The following is a 21,665-nucleotide window of genomic DNA, read 5'->3' on the forward strand; positions in this document are numbered from 1 at the left end:
TCTCAACAACCAGTTTGCTTGCTTCATAGAGAAGGTAAGAATATGGATGGCTGTTTGTTTGCTTGTTCATAGATTCATTCAGAACATGATTTCACCAGACCAGGAGGTGCTGGCACTGACAGCTTTTTTTTTTAATTATTTTTACTGAAAGCATACTAGATGACACCTTTCAGAACATCCTAAGATAGATTTTGAAGTTTTCTTTTTTATTGTTGCAGTATGGCATGATGACGCTTGTGCTATTATAATAACAAGATTTGTCATTGCTAAATCTGGAGTATCTAGAAACATGTGAAACTTCCACAAATAATTTAATTAATATTTTGAGTTTAGTAATAAAAATTCTAAATTATTGGCAAATTACATTCAGAAAAAGAAGTCCAAGTTGCAAAGTCCTTGCTTTTAAGAGGCAAAGGTGGTCCAATTTCAGGTCCACCAAAATCAGTCATTCAGCAAAATATATATTTTAGGAAGACTTACACATCTGTTTCCCTTAATGAATTAGCAGAGAGTCATTGTTCAAGTACATTAAATCCTCCTAATTTTTCTTATGCTCATCTCATTCAACCAATTTCCCTACATGAACTCCCTGAAGAACTAAGAATGAATGAATGTATTCAGTTTATGGTCTGGGACCATGTTAATGAGTGTGCATGTACATCTTTCAGCTCTGCATCAGCATCAAATGGAAATATTGCTCATCAGATTCTCTCCCCAAAACACACCTTTTTCACATTATACCCAAGTAAATCATCATACATAAAATGTGTGCTTATATCATTGGGGAAAATATAGAGGAAAATGTACACATGATTTAAAAATACATCAATAACAGCTATGTTATGAAAAGTTTGTACCAAAACATATCAATATTCTATATGTCAAAGTAGGAATAAGAATAAAAATGGAGAAAAATCTTTTAGTTGCAATTGTGAATTTCGATGAGATGAGAATACTGCTGAGATTCTAAGAAAAGCAATGAAAGCCGAAATGGAATTCACGGCATTAAATCTTTCGTCCATAATAATATGAGATCCACAGTTCCCAAAATTCTTTGGCTGGATGCCGTGGTGAGTGGTAAGTGATAATGGTTGGTTTCAAACTAGTCTAGACAGGTCATTAAAATATTAAAGCGCTCAAGGACACTGGAGACTAGAATGACAGATGAGGGGAGTAATTTTGTTTGCCATCCCTTCTGGACTCTACACCTGGCGAGCCTCACTTTCTGAAGGCAAGTTTTTATTTTATTTTATAACCCCACTATCAATATCGTTGGATGTTCAGGAATATATTTATCAGCACAAATACTACAATTCAACAGACCGGTATTCCAGCTGACTTCTCAAAATATCATCCTCTCTATTCCAAAATAAAAACTAACAAAGGATCCCAAATTTTAATAAAATGTTATTTCATTTCTGTTCTAAGCAGTCTAAGATGAGCAGTTTTTCCATTAGTGCTACTGCTCCTATTCTATCCAAAGATCTTCAGAGGGAAAGTCCTAGAGCATTTTCCCAGGATGGGGTAGTTTCAATTCTCGTAGCCCCTACAAGAATCGCTGCCAACTCTTTATGAATGAAATCCTCACTATCTAGAGTAATTAATGAGAACCTGCTGAATCTCACTGAGAAATATCCACAGGTGAAACACCTAAGCCTGGTTCATAATGGCTTTGATCACAAAGAGAGGAGTGAATGGCAAGTCTCATGGGGACCTTTAAAAAGCCTACCTGTAATCTTGAACATTTCTCTGTGAAATAGATATACAGTATTATCAAAGGACACAAGGCAGTTATTTGCAGGGTACCAATCAGTTTAATGAGTAATGGGTAATATTTGTTGAGGACAAGAATTTGAAAGTGAGAAGTAGAACCCTTTGCTTGTCACGACTTGTTCACAAAAGCATAGGTTGAATTGATTAAAAAATTCATAGAAATTCATATTATTTGCTTTATTAAAAAAAACACAGCACAAGACTTTTATTTTATTTTATTTTATTTTATGTTATTTATTCAATTTGTATCTTGCTCCCATTAGTGTCGAGGCACTACTCTGGGCATGTTACAACGCGTGTACAGTGGTGCCTCGCTAGACAGTTACCCCGCATGACAGTTTTTTCACTAGACATTGACTTTTTGCGATCGCTATAGCGATTCGCAAAACAGTGATTCCTATGGGGGAATTTCACTGGACGATGTTTGGTCTCTGCTTCGCAAACCGATTTTTGCTTGACGACAATTTTGACAGCTTCCTCCGCGGTCGCAAAGCAGGTGTTTTTGGGACCTAATCTTCGCAAGACAGCGATTTAAACAGCCGATTGGCAGTTTGCAAAGTGGCATTCCTATGCCCAATCTTTGCTAGACGACGATTCTTCCCCATTGGAACACATTAAACAGGTTTCAATGCATTCCAATGGGGAAATGCTTTTTGCTAGACAATGATTTCGCTAAACAGCAATTTCAGTGGAACGGATTATCATTGTCTAGTGAGGCACCACTGTAATAGAAAACAAAAATAAAGGTAGAAACATTCACAGCAGCAACAATAACCCTTAAAAAAAAGATGGCACCAACTAATCGTATGAACCCAGCGTGGACTGAGAAAAAGGGGTGGGGGAAGGAGGGAGTGGGGAAAAAGGCGGGAGTGGTCATCTGGGACCAGTGTGGAAAGTCTCCCTGAAAAGTGTTATCGCAAAATCTCCTTGACAAAAAGCAAGATCTTTAATTGTTTCCTAAATGTCAGCAGGGAGAGGGCTTTGAGCCATCCCTCCTGCTGTGCTGAGCCACATCATTGAGCAAAGAATGACAACAGATGTGACTCAGGCCCATTTGAATGCCCTGCCTTGCTGCAGTCTATGGTTTAGGCGCAAAGGGGGCTCATGGACTGAGAAGGGAGAGGGCCTCTCTCTGAAATTGGGGTGGGGGACACCCCCCATCCCCATCACAAGCTGCCCTTGTCTAGGCATCCTGTGGGATTACCACCACCCCAGGCCTATATATCATTACATATGCAGATACAAACTTCCATATACGTATTAACAAAACAAACTAAATGAAGCCAAACGGGAGGAGAGGAATAGGAGATGAAGCAAGAAGTGAAGTACAAGTCGTCTCTCTATGATGCTCGGTTTCCATGCCTAGAAACCTGTAACATCAGGGGGCATTTTTGTTTTCAGTCAGATAAAATAAAACCTTTGTGATGTTCACCTCCTTGAGGCACCTACGTTTTGTGTCCTCACAAAGGTTCCAGTTGTTTTCCTTTCACTGCCACCAGTGGATTACCTCAATCCACAAAATAAATGATGTTTGATCAGACACTTGTATGGTGAATGCAAACAAAACTTATTCATTAACGTGAAGTCAATTGAATAATCACAGAGGTTCTTCAGATGTACAGTGGTAAAACATCACTTTGTGACGATCGGTAAGCTGTTTCGCTTACCGATTTTCACATAGCGATTTTTTAAACAGCTGATCGGTGGTTCCAAAATGGCCACCGGGTAAAAAAATGGCCACCCACAGTGTTTTCGCGCCCTTTCCTCACTTACCGGGCAGCGAAAATGGTGGCCATATGGAGGATTTTCGCATAATGGTGAGTTTTAATGCATTCCTATGGGCTTTTTTGTTCCGCATAGCGACGAATCAGTATAGCAACGATTTTTTCAGAATGGATTATTGTCGCTATGCGGGGCACCACTGTACATATTATTCTCTTGTCATATAATTTCCACCTTCTCTATTTATCTTAACCAGTCTCTAACTCAATCCCTATCTCTTCTGTCTCTGACTCTGACTAACTTACTGACTCACTTCTGACTGACTCTTGACTGACTAACTCTTCCTCTCAGGCTCTGCCTTTTAACCTCTCTCTCGGCTCCGCCTCTCAACAACATTTGCATAGAACATGAATAATAGATGACTTATACCTAACAAAGGGTGAACGCTACACCTACATTCTGGAATCTTAAAAAATATCAATTGTTGCCAATAGAAGTTAGAATTCCCACTTTTAAGTAGTCACGTAACGGGGAAGACAGCACAATGGACCCAATGTGGATGCACACTGACTGGTGAGCAAAAGCTACACGCTTCCCATTTCCCCTGGCCTGCTGTTTGCTTTATTACTTGATTTATAAAATCAGGCATCCTTCCTAAACACTGGAGGAGTGCAGTGTTGCAGGCAGAAGCTCAGTGGACAAAGAGTCACTCTAGGTCTTACACCTCTCCCCCACCCCTGTCCTCACATCTGTGTGCATCACATCTTGACTTTTGTTTCACTGTTTTCAGGTTCAATGCTTACAGCAGAGAAACCAGGTGCTGGCAACCAAATGGCACTTCCTGCAGAAGCACGTGGCCCTTCCCAAGAGAGATCTCAAGCCCCTCTTTGAGAACTGCATCTCCAACCTGGGCAAGCAGCTGGAGTTCCTGATGAGCAAAAAGGAACAAATAGAAGCAGAGCGGCACAAGATACGCCAGAAGGTTGAGGAGTTTAAGAGCAAGTAGGTGTTGGTAGCACTTGATCAAACATGAGTGAAATTTCATTCTGCTGAAGAAACCACTTCAAGGAGAGGGTTTAGCAAAATAGGCAGAACCCATACAAAGAATACCACACTTCCTCTATATTCCCACCAACCTTTTTGTTACATGGCAAAGGCATATTTGTGCTTTCATGAGACTATGACGGTAAAAGTACTTTAGAGCAGTGGTTCCAAACTTTTATTAACCCAGACATTCTTGAACTGCAGTTCCCAGAACCTTCACCACTAGCTGTGCTGGCCAGGGTTTCTGGGAGATGTAGTCCAAGAACCCTTGGGTTACCCTAGGTTGGGAATCCGTGCTTTAGACTTAGAGACTTGATCATTTTGAATTCTGATGTGAAATGACTCAGTCCCTCTCAGCTCCCCTGGAGCAAGCCATTCCGCAAATGGTCTATGAGTTTTCATAGTTCTCTGAATCCGGCAATCCGGTAAATACTTGCCACATGTATTGATCAAGACGTCCAGAAGACTAAAAAGACAGAGTTTGTATGATTTTTGTTTTTAGATGGTACTTTCTGAATATAGGAAAGTCAATGTTTGGTTTCCACTCAGCTGTAAAGACAGCTGTCCTGTGAAGCTTTATAAAGAGAGTGGCCAGCATTATTGCCTACTAGCGGGACACAGATATCATATAAAATATAAAATGTCATTTATATAATTCCAGAGGCATTATGTTTATCATGGGTGCCTCAGTGGATGAAAAGGAATCAGGGAGGCCCTTTCTCTTGTTTACTGTGACATTTGCTCACTGAGATGAATCTCTTGTTTCCAACGAGGAATAAGAAAATGAGGAACAAGGAATGAGGAATGAGGAAATGTGACAGTAAGTGTAGCCATGATTTTACGATGCGGTTTAATACATCTTTTAGAGACGTGGTGGCGCTGCGGGCAAAACCGCAGAAGCCTGTGCTGCAGGGTCAGAAGACCAAGCAGTCGTAAGATCAAATCCACGCAACGGAGTGAGCTCCCGTCGCTTGTCCCAGCTCCCGCCAACCTAGCGGTTCGAAAGCATGTTAAAAACGCAAGTAGATAAATAGGGACTACCTTGGTGGGAAGGTAACAGTGTTCTGTGTCTAAGTCGCACTGGCCATGTGACCACGGAAGATTGTCTTTGGACAAAATGCTGGCTCTATGGCTTGGAAACAGGGATGAGCACCGCCCCCTAGAGTCGAACACGACTGGACAAAAATTGTCAAGGGGAACCTTTACCTTTATCTTAATACATCTTTAATTGCCATGGTTCCATCCTCTGGAACCCTGAGAAATGTAGTTTGGGGAGGTACCCAAAATTCTCTACCACAGCTCAGGGGCGGGCACTAGACCTCACTGAAAGAGAATTCCAAAGACCTTTGGCAAAGTACAAGTCCCAGGAGTCCACAGGATGAAGCTAGGACAGCTAAAGAGATATAAAATCTGCTACAAGTGTGAAGTTTAGATACAATCCAAATTAAAAGGCAAGGCAAATATGACAGAAGTCTCAAGGCAACCATGTGTGTCTATCAGTCCCAAACACCCATCTGTTCATTGATTGCGACACAGATGTGATTGAAAACAGATAAAATAGGGTTTTGAAAACAATGATTTTCTAGGATGCTTAGCCCTAATTCTTTCCACTGGATGAGAGCTGAAAAGCAATATTACAGTTCTCAGCTTTTTACACAAGGAGATGTTTACGTGCACAGTGTCCAATGCTTCAAAGTATCTTATAATACATTAAAATTCAGCACGGTGCTCTGGGAACAGGGCAAAATCATTGCCAGAAAGTATGCAAAGAAGTAAAAGTGAAAGGAGACAGATTTTTCCATGGCTGCACAATAATGATCCAGAAGTGGTCTAGGTGGGCATAGATAAGGGAATCAAGAAAGGGCCTGCAAAGATCTCAGGGGGCACCCGTGCCCTGTTAAATACTGGCATCATCTTCATTCATGGGCAGTTAACATGAGGCTAGACCAAGAAGTCCAAGCTATGCATCATAGTATATGTGGTAAATACTCTGGAAGTGACTTGATCTATCTCTCTACAATATAGCCGCAATCAAATCATTCATGTTCTTCCTTTAGATTAACTGCCAAAAGGGGAATTCTGGATATCCCATTCCTTCCCAACCTCTTTTATCTTCCCTCTCTTAATCTGCTGCCGTGAGCAAGGTGCCCAATGTGCTGTGTGCGTTAGATGTGGTTGCCTACATTATAAGGCAACTTGGATCATGCACAGTGAAAGCTTTGAAAGTGGATGGGAAACTTGCCCTGTGCTGTCAAGTCACATGCCGTGTTCTCTTCTCCACCATGTGTCAAAACAGGTATGAGGAAGAAATCAAGCAGCGCATGGCCACAGAGAACGATTTTGTTCTACTGAAGAAGGTAAGACATTCCACTTGCTGCAGAGGGAATGGTTGGCTTGACATGCCATCTAAGGATCCATCTGTGGATCCTGTTTAACAAGAGTTAACAATGCAAGAAGAGGAGGGCAAGACAGACAGAGCTCTAGAAAAACCCACGTTTCCATCCACCCATGCTTAAAGATTGCAAATTCTCTCGTTGCCTTACAGAAACAACCACACCCTTTCCCTCTTTGTCTGCCTTAGAAGAATACATTTCCTAGAATCAAAATCAGACAGGAATTAACAAAGTGACTATTTCACCATAAATATCTCAGGTTCATAGTCCAAGCAAAAGGGGCACTTCATTCCACCCCTGTTGAGTGAGATCTTCCTCTGCTCAGACCATGTCTGTAAAGCTGGCACTGGAATCATTTCCCTTTTTGAGTGAGGATTCCATGCTTGTGGTCCAAGGACTTTAAAGGTGAACTCATCTAGAATATGTGCTGCCTCTCTTTCTCCTGACCTGTCCCTTTCCCTGTCCCATCCATATGCAGTGTTAAGGGCTGATTGCAGTGATGAAGCCCAAGTTTGCAACTGGTGAGACTGGTGAAGGATGCAGGAAGTTATTGAAAATTTTCTCATTCATTCTTGGTGATCCCCCCCCCCCCAATTTTGCTATGTTAAGACTCTACACTCTGATTTCCCCCAGCACCAGCAAGATTTTCTGGCTTCCTGTGAAAACAAGATTCTCATTTTTCTTATTTAAAAAAAAAATATTTTGGGGGGGTTGTGGGTCCCCCCCATACAAAATTCTGTGTACCTCAATCCTCTTTTCAAGGAAACTGGTGAAAGAAAGACACCATTTTGTGCATGAACTTTGTAATTCTGTGCAGATTGGTATTCCTTTTGGGATGAGTGGGGGGAATGGCCATGATGGGACCACTTTTTTATTTTTTACTGCGGCAGAAGCATTAAGAAGAGTTCCTAATGTGATTTTCCTTAAACAGGAGCATCCTCTCTACTGGGCATCAGCATCTATAGGAATCTATATTTTGCAGGAAGCAATCCTAATTTTTAATAATGGTCTCTATCAACTTATTTTGCTAAGAATACAGACTTCTTTCTCTGAACTGCAAGGGGCATGGAAGAGCTTTTATATGCTCTGATTCTGAGTCAAGGTTCAGTACATAGCAGGGCAGGTCCTTTGTTGCAATCTACCAAAATTCATCACATGACATGTGATTAGTTCAGAGATTACATCACTCATGAGTTGGACTACATGGCCAGGGGTTGGGAGTTTGATTCCCCCATTGTGTGTTGTAGAAGGGCCAACCTGTATAGCCCTGGCCAAGCTACGCTGTCCAGGACACCCTGAGAGAAGGGAATGAAAAACTACTCCTATGCACTCTTTTCCTAGAGAATCATGGAAAGGGTCACCAAAAGTCACAATGGACTTGACACCATATTGTTGTTGTTTCTCATTCGAAGAGTGATAGCAGTTTCTTATGCACATCATAGCATTTCAATCAGCATTACAAACAAAGAAATTCTCATAAGATTGTATTTCTGTGTAGAAAATCGATTTCTTTGTGTCTAGGTAAATGAATGGCTTCAAATCCAGTCAAAACGTCATCTTTTATATCCTGTTCATGAAATTGGTTATATGTAGCTTGGAATACCCTGAATGCTTTTGATTGTGTCTGAGCAAAATTTTAGAAGCATTCTCTTTCTGCCTTCCAGGATGTAGACAGTGCTTTCATGGACAAAGTGAAGCTAGAAGCCAAGGCAACAGCAATGAAAGGGGAGATCGAATTCCTGAGATGTGTGCATAATGAGGTAAAGAATCCTCTTATGGATCTCTCTCCAAATGGAACCATCCCTATTTGCCTCCAATGAGAATCTATATCAAGCAAAATCCAAAGAAACAAAATAAAACAAAACAAGGGAAAAACATGTGGCAACTTAAAGACTGTTACATTGCAGTGTAAGCTTTCGTGGACATCTCCTCAAAATTATAAATTAAGACAGGTTATAAAGTAGTGAATAAAGTAAGATACCTGGGTATAACAATAACTAAAAAGACAAAGGACTTATTTGAAAAAAGAAAGGGAAAGAAATTAAGAAAAATTTAGAAAGATGGAAACCCTTAAAAATCTCATTGATGGGCAGAATAGCAATTATCAAAATGATGGTATTTTAGTATGTGAATGGCTATATTTGTATTCCTATTTCAGAATATCCCAATAATAATAAATAACAAGCCATTTCATTTGTAGAGAAAACTCTCAAATTTTATTTGGCAGGGGAGAAAACCAAGAATAAAATTGAAATACTTGCAAGATGACAAGAAGAGAGGAGGATGGGGTCTCCCAAACCTCCAATTATATTATGAGGCGGCAGCACTACAATGGTTAAGAGAGTGGATAAGACTGGAGGATGAAAAAATATTAATACTAGAAAACAAAGATTTAAAATATGGATTTCACACATACTTATGGTATGGAAAAAAGAAAGTGAACAAAGCTTTTGGTAATAATGTAATAAGAAAAGCATTAATATGAGTATGGGAGAAATATAAAGGGAAATTTTTGTGGGATTCCAGTGTTGCAAACCATGAAGTTCTCTCAAAGGAAACTGACATAAAGAATGATAAGTGGTTAACATATAAAGATCTGCTCATAGAGGGAGATGATGGACAACTAAGATTAAGAACAAGACAAGAAAAGAAAAAAGTAGGAATAATATGCCAGTGGTTTCCACACAGATAGCTATCAGAAACAATGAAAATGGATAATAAATTAATAGGATTGGTTAGAGAACTTATGGAACTAGACAAGATAATATGGGGAAAAGAAAATCACCAAATCGCGAAGTTGTATAAACTATTATTGGAAAGAAATATGGAACAGGAAGTAATTAAAGAAAATATGATAAAATGGATGCAGGAATTAGGTAGAAGAATTCAAACAAAGGATTGGTTTAGACCATGGAATGATAACCAAAAACTATTAATAAGTACAGATTTGAAAGAAAATTATATGAAAATATTATATAGATGGCATATGGCATCAAATTGGCAAAGGTGAAAAAAATGAGAAAGATAAATTTTGGAGATGTAAGACAATAAAAGGAACACTATATCATATATGGTGAGGATGCAAATTTATTAGGAAATTTTGGAAAGAAATAGAAAAAAATAATCTGATAGGATCCCAAGTGTGGACACAGCCAATCTTGGAATGCCATCCCCCGGGATGTTCATTTGGCATCTCTTCTGATGTCATCTTGGTACAAACTGAGATCTTTTGATACCCTCAGGGATTTTAATAACATGTTTTCTCTTCTCTATTTTGTCAGTGGCTGCCTGATGTTATTGTAGGTTAAGGTCAGATTATGATATTTTTCTTATTGTTTTTCACATTCTTATTGTGAGCTCTCCATGGAGGGTGGGAGCCAATATCAAGGGCAGGTTATAAATGCTGAGAATAAATAAATCACCCCAAACTTAAATCTCCAAAGTAATACCTTAAATCCAGTTGTCTGTACTAATTAGACTCACTGAATGCATGGAACCTGAACAAGCACTGACTGATGGATGATTTGAGACACAGTACTCTTTAACAGGCATTAGGAGATTGTCTTCAATCTGTTTACAACATCATGGATGCTGTGTTTTTACTAGGAGTGTGATATTCAAATTTTTAGGAAATTGCGCTACTTCAAGAACAGATTCAGGAAGCCGCCATTCTTATGCAGATGGACAACAGACACGACCTGGATGTGACCTCTGTCCTCCAGAATGTGGAATCCTGGTATCAGAGTGTTGCACAGAGGAGCAAAGAAGAAGCTAATGTTTTGTACAGAAGCAAGGTGAACAATCTTATGTGTATCTTGTACAGAAAACCTAGGAGTCTGATAAACCACCACAAAACGGTCAATTCTCTTTACTTTTTTTTCTTTTGAAAAATATAGGTTAATCATTTTGCCAGTGGGAACGTGCAAGCAAAGGGTGGGATGCTTTTTAGGATGATAGTGTGACTAGAGCAATATTTGAATAAAACTATGTGTTATAAGAAATGCAAACTAATGCCATAAAGGGAATAAAACCTCATAATTAGCATACCTAATGATTTCCCCCCACTGTTTTGAGCATTCAGTACCAAGAGCTCAAGAAGCAAAGATGCCAGATGTATCAGGATCTGAAGACCTTCAGATGTGAGATTGGGAAACTGAGCTGGATGGTTCAGAGGCTGAAGAGTGAAACAGAGAGAAAAAAGAAACAGGTAAACATGGAGGAATTTTACTGTATTACTGAAATTATGGTGTCTCCAATAGCATTTCATACAGTGGCCTCTAACAGAAGCCACTTGCAGTGTTGCCATTGAGAGAAAAATCTGATTAAACAAATATTGACTGAAATCCAATAGCAAAGGGTTACTATTGGAGATTTGCTTGCAGCCTTGCATGCATGCTCTCTGTGGTTCGAGTGAATGGGTTGGGGTGACAGTGACTTTTAGTAAATTGCTGTTCAAGCTTCATTTTAAAAGTACAATGTATATTTTTCAGGGCTACGTTTTCCACACGCCCCTTAACTTTTATTTTCATTCTATACATATAAAATGTTACATCTTAACAGCTGGATGGGGCAGGAAGTCTGAAATGTTTGCAAATCACCACCGCTAGTCCTGCCACATCCACCAGAACCGGTGGTAGTGATTTTCAGGACCAAAGTTTTCTGAAAGGAGCCTGCGAACCTTTGCAGGGGGAGGAAGAGAAGAATTTTTTTAAATTACCAAAATACAGTCATGTCTGATGATATCATTAGACTAATGAGGCAGAATTACTGGATTACATCTCTTGTAAACAAAAGCTTCCCCAGTCCAGATTTTCATAGGGATCCTGTAGAAGGGACACAGCAGAATCCTGATGGTTAATTTGCCCCCTTTGTATATCAGGATCCCGGTCTTTGAATTTGATGTGGGCCAAATAAATGCTTGATGTGAGAGGGACAAAGGGTAAATTTCTGGAATGACAAATGTTAAGCTTCGCTTTGGAGATGGTAGGACATCTTGTTTACTCCATCGCCAGGTTGCTTGCCTGCAGTCCGCCATTTGCGACACCCAGCAGCGTGGTAGCTGTAGCCTTAAAGATGCCCAAGACAAACAGGATGAACTGTATGGTGCTTTGCAGAACTCTAAGGATGATCTGGCCCGCCTGCGGCAAAGCTATCAGGAGCTTCTCCAGGACAAAATGGCTCTGGATATTGAGATTACCACATACAAGTCACTGCTGGAAGGAGAGGAAACCAGGTATTATTTGACTACTTTCCTATGAGATGCAGAAAAGTTGTCTATATCAATGTTGCAGCTATGTGCTCCTCCTGAGTCCACCAGCAAGGGCTGGACTAAGGATGAACCTTTTTTTTTTGTCTCAATCCATCTGGTAACAGAAACTTTAGATTCATAAGATCTTCCCCTCCCCACCCCTTTAGGAGTGGGAAAGGATTTTGTTTGTTTCAGCGAAAGTAATTCTTTTTCATCATCACAAGAGTCATGGTGAGAAGAAACGCACCTTGCCTTAAGAATCTATGAGTCTGCAAGTCTTAAAGGATGTTTCTCAGAAACAGTGCACAGGAAATAATCCACATATTTTAGAATGTGAATGGCTAAAATACATGCAAGGGCAGGATGCACACAAACACATATTTGTCAATATGAAAAATTCATCAGTGAAGTAAAGTGTACAACTAAAGGAAGATGCTGGGGAAATAATCAGCATGATGTGCCTTCAAGTCGATTCTGACTTATGGCAGCCCTTTTCAAAGTTTTCCAGGTAGATAATGCTCAGAAGAAATTTACCATTGTCATCTGCTGTGGACAACCTGGGACTGTGCCGTTTGCCCAAGTTCACATAGGCTGGCTCTTCGAGGAAGCACAGTGTTGACTCAAACTCCCAACCTCTGGCTCTGCAACCAGATACCTAAACCACTGAGCTAATCAGCCCAGCATCATTGGGGGAAATGTTTAAAAATGTTTATTTTGCAATGAAAAATAAATGTTCAGTGTCCAATCCAAAGGAAGCACCAGAAGAAAATGTAGATGGGATTCAGAGATATGCAACAAAAGGAAGACTTTTATATATAGTCTGTCAGGAATGTCATTCTGCTGGCAGGCCTTCAATCTGGGCAATGAGGCACCATTTCTGCCACGTTTATTTATTTATTTATTTATTTATTTATTTATTTATTTATTTATTTATTTATTTATTTATTTATTTATTTATTTATTTATTCCATTTATACCCCGCCTATCTGGTCAATTTTGACTTATCTCCTCAGCTGCCCTTACAAAAATGGGGGCCAATTCCTTATTTTGTATAATTTTTTCCTGATATTTTTGTTTCTAGTATTTCTTCTGAATTGTTTTATTTCCCTTTCCATTCTATTTACCACTCTGGATATTTCTCCCATCAAAAAATGGCATATGTATTTTGTATACAGATAAAGAGTAATTGGCTAGATAAATACAATTCCTACTTCTGTGAGAAAACATATGGTTTCTCGTATGATCTTGCTATATTATTTATCTATCCCATACAGGTTATTTTCTGGAAATCATAGGAATGGAGGTAAGTAGTTGTAAAGTTTAGCTCTTGATATTGTAAATATTATTCTAAAAAAAGGCTGTGAATCTTTATACACAAGTGACAAAATGTGATAGGTATGAGGCATTTGAGATCTGTGTTGATCAAAAGCCAACCATTTCAAACTGTCAATGAGTTAAGTATACCTTTGAATGCTTCCTTATTAACAACAGTTCCTTGCTGATAGAAAACTAGCAGAGATCAGGAATTTCACTTTCTAAAAAATAAAAGAAAAAGAAAAATCTAAACAGTGGAAGTATTTAAAAGTGGTACATTCAGATAGAAATGTTCCAGTGCTTACATGTATTACTCTATTCTGTTGCTCAGTTTAAAAACCATTGTATGTAATGTTCAGCTAATAGTCCAGCCTCTATCTCAATGCCATCTACTCAAGCCTGGAAGTCTTATTTTTTTTAAAAAAAAATTATTACAAGCCCCAGGACTCTCTAGCCAACATGACCAGTGGCTGTGGGATTCTGGGAACTGTAGTTCAAGTTAGTGTCGGGTCTATACTCTGTATCTTCTCACACTGAAAGCAGCCCCCTAAAGTTTAAGGCAAAAGTCTTCCTTAGACTTTCTGTCTGAAATCCTTGGAAGTGTGAAGGAATGAATGGTTGGATTCTACTAGGCATAGTTATGTGTGCAGAAAAGAGATGATATTATCAGTTGGGGCAACTTTTCTGCAATTTAAGACTTCTCTCTTCTCTGCCACACTTGTAATTAATTTCATCAGATGGAAGCTGTGGGAGCCCTGGAATGGAAGGAAGAAGTCTTTCATGCCCCCCCAAATCAGTGTCACTATGTGGCATTACTGGCAGGGAATTATTCTCAATCATTAAAGACTTCCTCCTTCCATCTCTTGGCTACTACAGCTGCCATGTGATGAAATGGATTACTCACAAATCAAGCAAACTGTCTTTTGCTGAAAATGTCCTCATGCCAGTGACACCATAACCCTTCTATTGATATAATTACGTACACCAATAGGATTTCATCCAATGAAGCATGTAAAGCTTAAGTATAAATGGTGGATTCTTCCACGGACAGCACTCCCATAAGTGTTCTTTCCCTCCTTATGTTCAGAACATTATTAAAAACAGAATAATAAAATCTGCCTTTGACAACTGAGTCTTCCTGGTGCTGTTAATATTATTTTCTTTTTCTCTTCTTGTTTTCTCTTTTCTCCTTTTTAATTTTTTTTAAATTGCTGCATTGTTATATGTGGTATCATGTAGGGTCTTGAAGTTTTGTAACTTATAACATTGTAACTTTTAACTGTAAACCACCCAGAGTACTGTGTGTACTAATGGGGTGGTAAACAAACAAACAAACAAACAAACAAAAGTGTCTACTTGACCACTGTCACACTCTGGGGGAGGGGTCGGAGAAAGATACTGATCAAACATCAGGCAGGAGAATGTGGCAACAATGGGATTCATATCAAAGGGTGTTCTGGGAAATCTTATATGGCAATACTGTATATCTTTACCAAATATATGGCATATTATTACCCTGGATCTAGTATTGCTCTGGTATTGCTTTGCTATCCTTTGGACATGTTCTCTATTCCAGCGTTATTCTCTAACCCAAGCAAAGGCGTTGGTGGCTGTGTCAGTGTCCTTGGGTACAGTTCTCAAAATGGAAGGCTCAGCAGCAGAAGTGGAGAATACAGTTCTGGAAGTCGAAGAAACGGAACAGGCCACGGAGATAAAGACTTCTACAAAATGGAATGCATTGCTAGAAAGATTTCTAAAAATGTGGCTAATCCGTGTACCTCTGGAGGTGAAGATTCCAGCCCGGGTGGTGGGTGTTATTCTACCAAGGGTTGTGGCAACATCTTCAGAGATTTCCAGAGCCACAGAGGTAGCAATTGTGTAGCTGGTGGATATGGCACCGCCCACATTGGAAGATGTGTGTGTGACTACTCTAGGGCCAGTAATTCAGTGGATATCTGCTAGCCCAGGCATCCAAGTCACTGCAGTATGAAAATGTCAGCAGCCCCCTCATTTTTCACAAAGAACATCCAGCTGTAAGAAGGACAAAGCCCTCAAAGCCAGAACGAAGAAACCAAATATAAAATAAACGCGTGGGCCTGGGAAATGTCCAATGCTGCAAGACAAGCAGCATTCCAAAAGGTATGCTGCTTGTCTTGCACTTGCCAAGTATTACAGATGAGATTTCAGCCATTGTATTAACTGTTCCAAGTGAAAATGGCATTGCCTTCTTTGTCTCCTCCTTTGGATTGTATTCAAGGATGCCACCTAAGCATTTAATGTTCCCTTTGTTTCATCCGTCCTCCCCTCCTCCTTAATCCTTTAGCCAGAAGGGATCTCTGAAAATCATGCCATTGCCCTCTCTTGTGTTTCATTTCTCTACTCTCTGGTTCATTTGTATTGGTTTGTTGGTTGAGTAACTGGATGGCTTAGTTGGTTCACTGTTCTCAGACCACAGATGCTTATGCAAGATAAAGCGGGTTATTCTTCAAGCTCCATGGGACTCTTTGTTGCTTTGGCAACAACATCTGCCTACAGAAACCCTATGTCCTTCTTGGCGCATACATGCAAATACACGAGTACTATTGCATGTGGTGCTGTTCTATGTTGCTTGGATATAAATGTGAAAATGTCTAACCAAGTAATGGTGTGCTTGGTGTTTATTTGCTATTGCATTCCACTGCTTTAATTTTAGTACGTCACTTTTGTGTATCATTTTGCTTTTTAAAATATTCTTGTGAGTTCCTTTAGTTTCCATAACAGCCAGGAACTTCTGCTGGAGTGTAAAAGTGTGGTAAGTCTTGTACCAATAAATAAACTAGCAAATATGGTTCACCATCTCTCAAACATTTTTATTGGCCTGTTTTCTAAGGAGAAATATATTTTATCTTACCTCTCCAATGTGTGTTTCACATCTTTCACTGCTTTATGGACCACTGTCAATAAGAATACTTTGGGGGCAGTCAGAGGAGCATCTAGCTCAACCTTTGGTTCCCTTTGTGTGCAGTCTGGTTTGCACTTTTTTTCCAGTGAACATGTGTGTTTCAAGTAAGAGTGATCCATCCCACTCCTTTTGTGAGGTGTTCTGCTCCTTTCTGGTACAACTCCAGGGGATGCAATGTACAGTATTTGGTGTGATTGGGAGTGCTCTTGGTTATCCCATTCTGTAATCTGTGTGGTGCTTAATTTGCTCTCAAATAGAACTGTGCGTGGTGTTCTCTTCAGTGACAACCCTGTGATGGATTGTGGCAGTAGAAAAGATGGTGGAGAAGACCTCTCCCGTATTTTCCTCTTTTCACATGTACTGGCTAAGTGACGCAGCACTCTTTCAGATATAAGAAAGTAGCCATGATAGGATGATATGTTGCTGTAGCACTATGCCACTTACAAAACTGGACCAAAAAGAAAGAAAGAGAGAGAGAGAGAGAGAGAGAGAGAGAGAGAGAGAGAGAGAGAGAGAGAGAGAGAGAGAGAGAGAGAGAGAGAGAGAGAGAGAGAGAGAGAGAGAGAGAGAAAGAAAGAAAGAAAGAAAGAAAGAAAGAAAGAAAGAAAGAAAGAAAGAAAGAAAGAAAGAAAGAAAGAAAGAAAGAAAGAAAGAAAGAAAGAAAGAAAGAAAGAAAGAAAGAAAGAAAGAAAGAAAGAAAGAAGATGTTGCTGTGGCCTATGGAATGACAACTGCAACTGTTCCAGAAGGCTTTTAATTGAAATAATATCAACTGTGGGTCCTGATGGCAACTTTTAGTGTATGTATTTTAATTGTATTTTAATTATTTAATCCTTTTTACTGTAGTTAAATTGAGACCTTTGGGTAGTGTGGGCGGCATATAAGTTAAACAAACAAACAAACAAGCAGGCAGGCAGACAGGCAGACAAACAAAAGGCAGGGAATTGGAAGGGGGTATTAATAATTAAAAGGTGGAGAAATTCAAGTAGTATAAAGTGCTGTCTAGATATTTCTCACAAGAGAAGAAATGTCTCCTGTGTGAACAGAAAAATCATTCAAGTGTGAGATAAAATAAATCATGCTGCAGATAAGAACCTTTTAATTACAAACTGAATTTCTCCAAATTTCCCCATCTAGTTGTGCCTAAAGTTAGATGTTCCATGTTTTCTGTTATGTCTTCAATAACCTTGAAGGAAGAACTAATACTGGTCGCTCATTATTTTTTAAGGTATCAGGATGATTTATCTCTCTAAAAACTCATATTTGGAAATGGGCAGTGTTAAGAGGCAGCACTCAATAGAACCCTTAATGAGATAGGAAGCATGTATCATTGTTGTGAAGAAGCAATTATATAAGCAAAGTTAAAAATTCTCTCTACTGGTAGAAAGAAATGCTGTATCTAACTTTAGAATTTTGGAATCTCCCCAGAAGTCTACATCACCGTACATATATGACTGTGAATCATAGACATCATGTGTCAGCTGTTTCCAGTTCTCCATAAGTTCTGAAACCAGGAAAATCCATTTCCAACTGTTCAAATACCATGTGCCATATAACTCTTCAATGGAGCCCTGCGTAGCTGTTCAAAGTTACACTTCCAGTATTCTCAATGTCGGAAAAAGAAGAAGGGTGGGTGGTATTTTCCTGAGCACTTGGCACATGTAGGCCAAAGGCACAAAGCATTATATTAGAAAAAGGCTGGATGGAATCCTCCTGGTGTACCTGTAAGATTTTCATGACATGCTGCAGTTAATTGAGGCTAATTGATAAGGTGGTGGTACACATCTTGACTGTGTACCTGGTCACTGGAGCTGTCCGCTGCATGAGTGAATTTTATCATGTTGTCCTGGCACTGTGTTTCATTGGCCTGAAATCCCAAACCAGCATAGATGAGCGCCACTGATTGGTAACATGTAGGGACAACTTCAGTTACAGTACATATACAATGACGTACACACCTGACAATATAAATTATTGCCTTACTCTAGTTTGCCAAAGGTGAATGCAGAACGGATCTCTTATGAAAATAGCACTTTTCTTCCTGAAATTACATTTATTTGTGGGAAACCATAGACATTATTTGACCTATTTTTGCTCTTGAAGTGTATGAAGCAGAGATCTGTGCCTTTCTTTCTGATTTATTTCACATGTTATGATGACAACAACTTTAATTTCCATTAATATTTGTGCAAAGTTCATTCTGGTCCTGTTTAGTGAGTTTGGCAAATGAGGTTCTTCGCCATGCCCCTATCCCAAATAAGATTGAACCCACCCCTATCCTGGCTTTCCACTTTTCTCACAAAAACTGCAAATAGCTCCTTCTGTAGCATAATATTAGCTCAAGGAATATTATGTGGTAAACCCTTTGGAGCAAGACTTTACAACATAATCTGATACTTTGGCAGTCCACATAAATATCAAATCCTACCAGGAACATCTTTCAGAAGAGAGTGCACATATTTCCACATAGGGAAACATATGAAAGGACATTTTATGCCAGAAATCATACATGTCTGCGCAATTTTGTAGACATTTAGAAGGGCCATCGTTCCCTCATGCAACATACATTTTTGTATAGTCCTCCTAATTTTCTTAACTGATACTAACAATAACATGATTCATACTCTCTGGGGTCAGCAGATCTGTTCCTCTTAAGTGGTTCTTCTCTCCTTTTCTTTGATCATAGAGCAGATATGGTGTGTTCAAATAATTTAACCCCCTCCTCCCCAATCATCCTTTCTCCCTTCATTGCCACTTTAAGATTCAATTAATCTTGGTTTATTCTACTGGACAGTCACTTGGAACCATGGAGTACTTTTGCTCCCTCATTTAGTGAAGTATACACTACCATTCTCTCCAAAATGTTTTCATCAAAATAATTTGCTCTCTCGAGAACTTATTCATCTGTTAGTAAAAGCAAAGTGTGCTGCTTATATACTACCCCACAGTACTTAAAGCACTTTTCTACAATTTCATTATACAGGATATCATACAGCTGGGTACTCATTTTACCACCCTCAGAAGGATGGAAGGCTGAGTCAACCTCAAGCCAGATGTCAGAATCAACTGGGATTGAACACTGACCGTGAGCAGTTTTGACTGCAATGCTACAATTGAACCACTGCGCCATCCAGCTCCAATAATAATAACAATATTAATCTACTTGCCTGTTCTTTCTCATACTTTTCCCAACTCTCAAAAAAAGCTCATTTAGAGCATGTTTACATGCTTACTCATGCAGATGCAAAGGATACACCCTTAAAGTGTGATGTTATCGTTGCAGTGTTCGACTGATTTAGGAGGCCTGGGCTCAGCTCCCCCGTAAGCCACTCGAGTCACAGGGCAAAGTCACAGCCATAATACTTTTGTCTGATCTACTTCTCAGGCTTTTTGTGAAAATAATAATGTGGACAGAGGAGAGTTATGTACACCACCTTGAGTTCACTGGAGAAAAGGCAGCCAATAAATAATATCTAATTTCTGGATTATTGCAAGATTAATCACAAATCTTAAAAAAAGTTACTTTGAAAGTAATCAGTTACCATTATTGTCTCAAAGCCCCCCAGAGTACTCATTTATACCTGGCAAGATTCATTACAGAGTTTTGAAAGTTATTTTGAAAAGTAATGACTTAATTATTGTTCCAAAGCCCCCCCAATAGTCAGTTACTGTTACAGTTTTTTTACAAATCAAAATTTAATTTTCCCAGTTCTTGAAACTATGCAGCCAGTAACCACCACCCCATCCCATCCATCTGAATGGTGTAAACCACCTGGCTGTAATGCAGAATCCACTGCCCCCCCCCTCTCTCTTCTACTTTCTTGTCTTCTCAACACCACAATAGAACAGATTACAATGGCTGCCAGCCCAGCATAAACTCATATAGGAACCATGGAATGCTTTTTCTCCATCATCTAGTTAGGCCAGATCCTGATAGCTATAAAGATAGCTAGACATTACGGTTATGCTGCAAAACAAATGAAGTTACCCCTTCTTCTTCTTCTTTTTTTTTTACAATTAGAGATAGGCACAAACTGACAGTTCAGTGATCTGTCCCAGTTCAAATTTTAGCCGGACAGGTGTTCAGCGCTTCCTTGCCTTGCCTCCTCCAGTGGGCACTCACTCATTGGCAGCACCTGGCGGAAGTGGGGGCTGGGAAGTGCCAAACACCTGTTTGGCTGAAACTGCTGAACTGGCCATTCATGCCCATCTCCAGTTACAATAGCAATGTCACTTAATTAAGTCTTAATTACTATGTAATGGAATTCATTACAAATAACTAGTTATTTGAAACTAGTTGCCTTCAAACTCTGTTCTGTCACTGTGCTGGACCTTGCAATCCGTAATGACGAAGATGCTGTCAAGCCAACGAGGCTTTGGGCAACGCAACTAAGCTTTGCCCCCCCCCCCCCACACACGGATGGTGCTAGAACTTCAGGATCTCACGAGACTTGTTCAAAGAGCAGGAGAATGCCCCTGGCTATATAAAGGGAGTTCTCCTCTCTAACCGTCCTCTTCTTTTTCAGGCACCCACTTTCTCACACTATTCTAGTGTGAGTTCTTCTGGCTGCCTTTTTTAGGGGCTGGATAGGAATTTTTGACCTTCATCCTGATTGGCTGTTGGATAGGGGGATATATATATATATATTTTTGCCTATCCCACACTGGTAAGGGTTGCTGGCAATTTTATGGTGGAAATTTGGTTGCACTGGGAGGGAGTGCGGAAAAAACAAGTATTTCTCAGTGAGTCCCAATTTAAGATCAGGTAAGCTAACAGTGCATCAGACCTCCCAGGGCTGCGGATTGTGCGATTACAGCACCTGCGCAGGAAAAATGCACTAGGCCACTTCCGGACCAACAGTCATCAAGTAAAGATGGCTCGAGGTCTGGGGGTGTTTATTAGCGGCCAGCCAGGTTCCTGCTGTCCTTATGACCGCAAGAACCTGGGGCCAGGGACTCGCCCATATGATTACTGATTTATCTGTTTCTGCACTACAGCAGCCCCCCCCCCATTTTCCAATTGATTGGCAAAACTTTCTGAATGATTATCAATAAAGTGTGGCCCATGTTTTATTCCATATTACTGTCTCGTGTCTTTATTCCAGGGTTGGGGGGCAAAAATAATAATGAGTGCAATAATCAATCCAAGTTGATTCCGACTTTTGGTGACACATTTCAGGGCTGCCTAGGTAGAGAGTACTTGGAAGTGGTTTATTTCTTTTGGGGGCAC

At 39.8% G+C, this 21,665-nt stretch overlaps 1 non-coding gene across 1 annotated transcript; it reads left to right on the forward strand.

Annotated features, from left to right (window-relative positions):
* Positions 1–11,972: 11,972 nt before the first annotated feature.
* Positions 11,973–17,143, forward strand: LOC110090291 (uncharacterized). The gene is made up of 2 exons (XR_013541231.1): positions 11,973–12,165; positions 13,455–17,143. It is a non-coding gene; the product is annotated as an uncharacterized LOC110090291 (transcript).
* The last annotated feature ends 4,522 nt before the right edge of the window (positions 17,144–21,665 follow it).

This window comes from Pogona vitticeps, chromosome 2, assembly GCF_051106095.1.
Source record: "Pogona vitticeps strain Pit_001003342236 chromosome 2, PviZW2.1, whole genome shotgun sequence".
NCBI classification, from domain to species: Eukaryota; Metazoa; Chordata; class Lepidosauria; order Squamata; family Agamidae; genus Pogona; species Pogona vitticeps.